This window comes from Pyxicephalus adspersus, chromosome 5, assembly GCF_032062135.1.
Source record: "Pyxicephalus adspersus chromosome 5, UCB_Pads_2.0, whole genome shotgun sequence".
NCBI classification, from domain to species: Eukaryota; Metazoa; Chordata; class Amphibia; order Anura; family Pyxicephalidae; genus Pyxicephalus; species Pyxicephalus adspersus.
In genome coordinates, this window is record NC_092862.1 from 137,605,105 (window position 1) to 137,612,818 (window position 7,714).

The window sequence follows — 7,714 nt, forward strand, 5'->3', positions numbered from 1 at the left end:
AACACATCCTTAAAGTGGACGTAACATTAAATATCATTTTAGGTACATGTGTTAGGTAATGTGTAGGTGAGACACTTCCAGGTGAATAAAACCTCTCACTGAGATCATTATAATCTCCCAGCAACCCCTTCATCTGCTTTTCACCCCATCTGTTCAGGCATCACCCAGGTTCACTATACTTCCAGGAATGAGATGCCAGCTTACAGATGACAAAGCCATGTAAATCCTGGTACCTGGGCAGTAGTTGTGGATGTAGTAACAGTGGGTCCCTATGCAGAACTGGTTTGGGACCCCCCACCAATCTGACTTGGGGTCCCCGTGGGTCCCCTATTGGCTGAAGGCGGTTAGAGACCCTTTAGCAGTGCCACACTTTGCACCACCATATGGCTCATCCGTGGTTCCAACATCTTCCAATAAAAATATTAGGTGTGATTGGGAATCATTTTTTGCATATGCTGCATGTAGCTGTGACAGATAGCAGCGCGGTTATCAAAAGGGAAAAGTTGTTTTTGGCTGTGCTGTATTGTTTGAGCAATCATGCAACTATGCAAATCTGATTTCCTGCGGTGCTTTGTTGTGCACCTAGGAGCAACCACCCGTGCGGTGTCCCTCCAAACTACAAAATAAAGAGAGCATTGCTAACCGGGTACCTCATATTAGTGGAATAGTACCAATGAATTGGTTGTGTGCCAACGTCTTTCTTGTCCAATTATTAGGACCTTGCAATAAAGATAAGAAGGAAAAGGAGAGAAGCAGGCTTTTTTGAGGCACCAGTATCTACCTCATAACAAAAAAAAATAATAATAGCTTTATTATTATACACAAAATATTCGTTTAAAACAGTACATAAAACAATACGGTATAAAATAATGAATGTGCAACATTCAAATTGTTCACACAATGCTCAATAGTAAATTGGATTAACAAACTTGTGTAGGAACAAGAGCGTTACATAGTGGGTCTCATCTTGACGCGTTTCGCCCCATGGGCTTCCTCAGAGGAACAGCTGGCTCGTTTTTCATCACCATACCACAACAATTCTATGCTAACAAGTTCTATGCATCACCTTAGGTTTTTGCAAAACTCTTCTCAAGAAGGACAGATTAACGAGTGCCCTATAAGAAACTGGCATCTGACTAAGCCAATTTCTAACCATATCATCACCACAGCAACAATCATATTTTATTAACCGGTATACATTGAAGACACTGACATGCCATCAGAGCATTTAAATGGTCTATCCATTTGGAATGTTCAGCATGAATTGACAAACATCATATAGGCTATTAATTTGTATAGTGCTCACATTCAATGGTCTCCTTATCTCCTGAGGAAGCCCATAGGGGCGAAACGTGTCGGGTTAGACCCACTATGTAACCCTCTTGTTTCAACACAGGTTTGTAAATCCAATTTCTTATTGAGCATTGTGTGAACAATTTGAATGTTGCACATTCATTATTTTATACTGTATCGTTATATGTACTATTTTAAACAAATATTTTCTAATAAAGGTATTATTGTTTTTGTTAATGATGTAGATACTGGTGCCTTAAAAAAGCCTGCTTCTCCCCTTTTCCTTCTTATCTTCATTCCCTCCAACGTAACTCACCTTGCAATGTGCATAATACAATCCTTTTTTTTTTTTTATAAGAATCATTTCTTTTTATTCCTTATTTCTTAAAAATTATTAAGTATGACCATATTGAAATCAGGGGCAATGGGTTGTATCTACCTGTCAATAAATAGAGATGTTGCAGGAGATGTGGGTGGGACTAATTTTCTGCAAAATGAATGGAGAATAAAAAAAAAAACAAGCCAGTCCTTTTACATCAAAGCTCGCCTAACTATTTTTCTGTTCCTGAAAATTACAGACAAAGCCTCCAGACTGAAATGCAGCCATTAGGGTGGCGTGCTATGTGAATAGAATACATATAACTTTGCAGTCACAGGATTCCAGGCGCTCCTACAACAAAGAAACAAAGACTTTGTTATACAAAAAATAATAAGTCTTGCTTCTATATCATGAGTTTATACTATACTTTTTTTTATTTACGGAAGAAAGTACGCAGAGACAAAGAAGCTTTCTTTCAAACCTTTCATTCATTGCAGTACACTAAATTATTACTTTGAACATTATAATGATACAACATCAGAGCGGAAAACAAAGATTTTTTTTAATAGAAGCACAATGTTGTTTAAGATTGGATGTGTTTTGTGCGTTCCGTACAGAAGTTGTCTACTATTACCCTCAATCTCCAAGAGAAGTTAAATTGTGATCTGCATTAGGACATAGTTCACACAATGGGGTCATTATCTGCAGCATGCTGGTAGGTGTCTGATGTATCTACTTAGGCAGTAAGGCCCCTTTGGGACTTTTGGTAAACCACAGAATTATACTGTGTAGTCAACCAAGCTCCCAACCACTCCCATTCAAGTGTAAAGGAGCAGTCGTGGAAGTGTTTGATTTGCATTGGGATCGCAGCATGGTTCCTACAAGTGACATTTGTCTCTATGGTTGGAGAAAGAATTGCACCTCCACCACAAACACCAGGGCAATGTGTGCAAAAGCGTTGACTTGAGCTTCAGTTTGTGGCACCTGGAAGAGAGTGAACTATAATGGTTCTTTCCCACTGGTACATGTATAAGATATATTGTTCTTTGCATCAGAGTTTTCCTTGCCCTTTTTTATCTTAAGAATTGTTTACCCCCATTGTGTCCTTGGGATTCCAGTAAAAGCAAAATATATAGAATGAGTTATCAAAAGTGTAATTATTGTTAAAGATAATTACACCCTAAGTATTAGTAATTATCATGGGACTGATACATTGTGATTATCCGTAATGGAAGTTCGCTCAGAGTTGTCTTGGTAACAGTGTCACGGTCTCCTTGAAATGGAGAAAGCAGAGGAGTCAAGTGGAGAGTTACCTGAACTCAGGGAAAGGGTGCGGGAACATTGAAGTGGATTAAAAGGTGAAGAGGTGCGCAACATAAAAAGCTGAAAAAATCAGAAAGTTCAGAGAGGTCTTCAAAACACCAAAGTTTATATTATAAGGACATAAAATAATGAATTGGTGAAGTGATTACAGGAAGGATACTTATTAATTAAAGAAAAGTACAAGCCAACTACTTCAGTAAAGTGGAGTTGGCAGACCTTGGTTTTTGAACCCTGTGGGAGTTTTAAAGAGTTTATTCTAGCAGGTCCTTGTAACAATAAGTATTTACTTTGCTGGTGGCCATGTCTTGGCAGAGACTTTGTTGGCTACCAATGCTGAAAGAACCAATGACTTTGTGCTTCCTTTTCAAGGTTGTTGAACACAGCATTAGGCAGGCATTATAATATCAGCAATGAGAAGGCATACCTTAAAGTCAGTTTGCAATTTTAGGTTTACTTTAAGACTAAACACTGGTTGACCTGCTTTTTAGGCCAGTATTATGATCCAGGCACCACCACAAGACCGTACAGTCAAATGGCTGGCCTTACTTTTTTCCACTGTGGTTAGCCAATGTAGCTTGGTCACCAACCAGCCCCAAGCCTGTAGAACGAACAACAAAGGGTAACTGGCACATTGATAGGGACATCAACCTGATATTGTACCCAACATTAGCAAACGTCTAGACTATGTGCAGATGATTGTGGACATGATAATCTTGGGCAAAAATCTGCAATGCTATTCATCTCTTAAAGCCCAATTGAACCTTCCATTGAAACCACCCACTCATATGCCAGGTGCATGAACATATGGTGTGCAAAGTCTTCCAGTTTGTGTTCTTCAGAAAGCAGGAAAGCCATAAGCAGAAAAATCTGATCCCCATCAGCATACAACAGAGAAGGACTTTTACTTTCTGTGTGAAAGCAGTGGGTTTTCTGCAAAGGTCCATCATGTCTTTTGCTGGGACCTAAAGCTCTCCAACCTGCAAACCTTGCACTCTTTGCTTTTTGGAGAGCTATATACCTGACTCAGCAGGGGTGCATTGGGCCTCTTTACAAAAGCTTTTACATAGAAGTAAATAGTCATTGGAGAGATGACTACAATTGGGGGACAGGCAGAACCAACCGTAAGGCATTGCACATTCTTTGTTTTAGTTTACTGTATGCTACAAATTCACAGTGAGCAATTTAAAGCTTCACTTTAAACTTTTAACCTTGTCCCAGTGGCTTTTGCCACTCCTCTATCTTTAGGTCTGGACTTTCTTTCATTTGATGGAAACATTTGGTCAGAGAACATCTATCTCTCATAACAATCTTACTGATAGTTTCAGAGATCCTGTAGCTTAGTCATATTAATCATTTGGCTGCAAAGTTTTATAGTCAGTGACAGCAGGACAGACAATGCACATGGGACCATCCAAGCAATTTGTCTATTTGTTGCTGTCTGGTGGAAAAATAACTGCTGATCACTATGGACAATGAAAAGAGCTAAAAATAAAACACAGTACTGGATACAACATGATTTCCCGGAGGGCTTTAGAGGTGACACGGGTCAGACAGGATTAGTGACGTCTTCTTTAAATTAGGGGAAGGCCATGGAAGTCACTTCTGATGTTACATAAGGCCGCCGATGGCTTGCCCAGGAACTCTGCAAGTCAATGAGCACATGGTATGGCAGATGTACAATGATGTGTCTACACAGATTTATCATAGTCTTCCTAACGTAGATGAATATTGTACTTAAAGGCATATATGTATTTTATGTATAGAATAAAGCTGAACTCCAGGCAAAGCTAAATAAACTGAAAAATTACATATATGTTTTTACCTAACAAAAGACAAATGTATGATTCTCCATCTTGCCCTGATATTCCCTCAGATCTTCTATACAGATTAGGACTGTCTGGCAAAGGAGAAGGCTTGAAGTAGCACCTACAGATCTTGTCACTGACACAAGAGGCCTCATTTATTAAAGCTCTCCAAGGCTGGCGAGGATACACTTTCATCAGTGAAGCTGGGTAATCCTGCAAACCTGCAATGGATCTGGTCATGGATTAGAAACCTTTGCAAATAACTTTTAAGACATTCATTCCAGGTTTGCTGGATCACCCAGCTTCACTGATGAAAGTGCATCCTCTACAGCCTTGGAGAGCTTTAATAAATCAGCATCCAATGTGTTCACTACTTGCCATGTTTGCAGACTAATGTAATGTAGACCTATGCTGGTAGGACCAATGTCTTTGTATTTACTTTTCAAGGTTCTTAACTACAGAATTAAGCAAAAGTTATATTATTAGCATGGTGAAGGCATATCTAAAAGCAGTTTCTTATTTTAGGTTTGCTTTTAGACTTTCAGACACATTTATGTGAACTGATTTACGTGATTATGTGATTATGATCCAGCCACCATAACAAGACTGTACAGTCCTATGGCTTTTTCCATTGTGGTAAGGCAATATAGCTTGGTCACCAACCAGCCCCAAGCATGCTGAATAGACACTGGTGGGGACATTACCTTGGCATTGTATCCAGTATCACCAAGCTCTTGTAGGGCTATGTACACATGCTTGATTATTGTCACTTGAGATGAATGGTCGTGATCATTTTGGGCGAAAATCTGGTTTGTGTACCGTGGACTCCTGAACAGCACCGCCATGCAGAACAGCTCTGTCCGGCAAAGGAGAAGACTTGAAGTAGCATCTACAGGTCTTATCCCTCACACTAGGTGTTCGCCACTTGCCATGTTTGCAAACTAATGTATGGGTTTCCTAATGGTTTCCCGCACAGTTGGCAAATGGAATGGTGGACACCAGGGAGAGCAAGCTGGAGAAATTGTCTTAAAGTAAGGCAAATTTTGCTCAGTTGTCCATATAACGGGCCTCTGTTGGTAGATTTCCCCTAACCTCTTTTTCTTCTTGGATGTACTCTCACTTTCTATTCTGGAGACAATGGTCAGCAATGTCCAAGGGCGAATTTCCCAAATGGGTGCCAATGACACAATAAAAGTTGACAGGTCTAGTCTGTCTTCAATCCATCCAAAACAAAAAAAGATTTTGCCTAGAGAAACACTTTTAGTAACTAGTAAGTGTTCCAGTTTAGGCAATGAACAGATCAAGACATTTAATTTAGGTGTATGGATAGCTAAAATATTTTGTATATGGGGAGGAAGGTTTAGGACCTCTGTAAGCCTTATCTGTGTTGGTGATTTATCCTTTTATTTGTCTGTGTGGACCTTGTCATTGAGATGGAATGTGATGCAAAATAATTCAAAATTTTACAGTGGTCAGAGAAACTGGAGGTGGGAATTTTTCCCATGGGGCCTGTTTGAGACAGGATTTTCCATCATTTTGAAGATATTTAAAGGTAAATGGAATTCTCTGGAACAGAACACAAATAGCAGATAGCAAAAATGTAACTGGTAGGTTTAAATTCTATTCTGACATATTAAGTAAAGTCATATAAATCATAGTCAAATGTGATGGAAACGCAACTTAGAGCTATCTCAAACACAGTCCTCCAAAGATGGGTGATTTGCAGTAGAATTACTATAGACAGGGTCGTAGGAGAAGCAAAATGCCAATACTTCCAAGCCATGTAGGACCACTTTCTTAAGATGACTGAAGGTGTTTTTTAAAAAGTCCAAAGAATAGATGGAGAGGCACTTGACCAGTTTAACAAGTTGCAATCCAGTTTATAAAGCACCATAGACCTGGTGAGGATGCTTGCCAAGCAGGGTGCACCTAATTGGGATTGCCTTCAGTATGGAAGAAATAAGCAAGGATACCACATAAAAAATTGCAGGACCAAAACAAGTTCAAGGGTACTATTCCCATAACATTTTAGAGTTTTTGAGGCTACAAAAATGCAAATTAAAAAATAAGTGTTTACAATATTGAAAATAGTAAAGTCCACTAAAATAAGTTTACACAATTGGAAGTAAATTTTTGTGTATATGAATCTTGTTGGTGAATGTTGGCCTTTTCAGGGATAATAGTCAAATTACTGACATTGCTTGATTACTGACATCTGGACACTGCCACCTGGACACTGCCACAAGGGGACATCTTTTCTTAACCTTCTTACCCCTAAGGAACCCCCGGAAATACCTTGTATGTTTTAGGGAACCCCTGCAAAAAAACAACTTATTGGTGACCAGTGGAAAAAATGTACCTTAAAATGGTAGCTAAAATTCCAGCCTTGGAGACTAAAACTAAAAACATCATTAGAGTCATGCAGCTGACTCTGCCAAGTTTTGGCTCCAAGATTATGTAGAAACGGTCAAATGGGAGGTCATTCAGCTTGAGGAACCTTTAGCAATTTTTGGAGGAACCTTGGTTGAGATTAGCTGCACTGGTAATAAAGGAACTGACGAATGTTGCCATACTCCCCGTGTCTGCGTGGGTTTCCTCTGGGTACTCCGGTTTCCTCCCACATCCCAAAAACATGCAGTTAGGTTAATTGGCTTCTCCCTAACAATTGACCTTAGACTACAATAATCACAAATGACTATGGTAGGGACATTAGATTGTGAGCTCCTTTGAGGGACAGTTAGTGACACGACTATGGACTTTGTACAGCGCTGCGTAATATGATGGCGCTATATAAATACTGTATAATAATAATAATAATAATAATACTACCTATCAGACCCCAGGATCCCCATTTTTTGTGCTACAGATGTGAGTGGAATGAGTGAATACAAGGGTTACAAATAAAGGAGAATCCTACACGACTCCCACCCAAAAAATGTACCAAATGCATAGGTATTGACTGTGCATTTTCCAC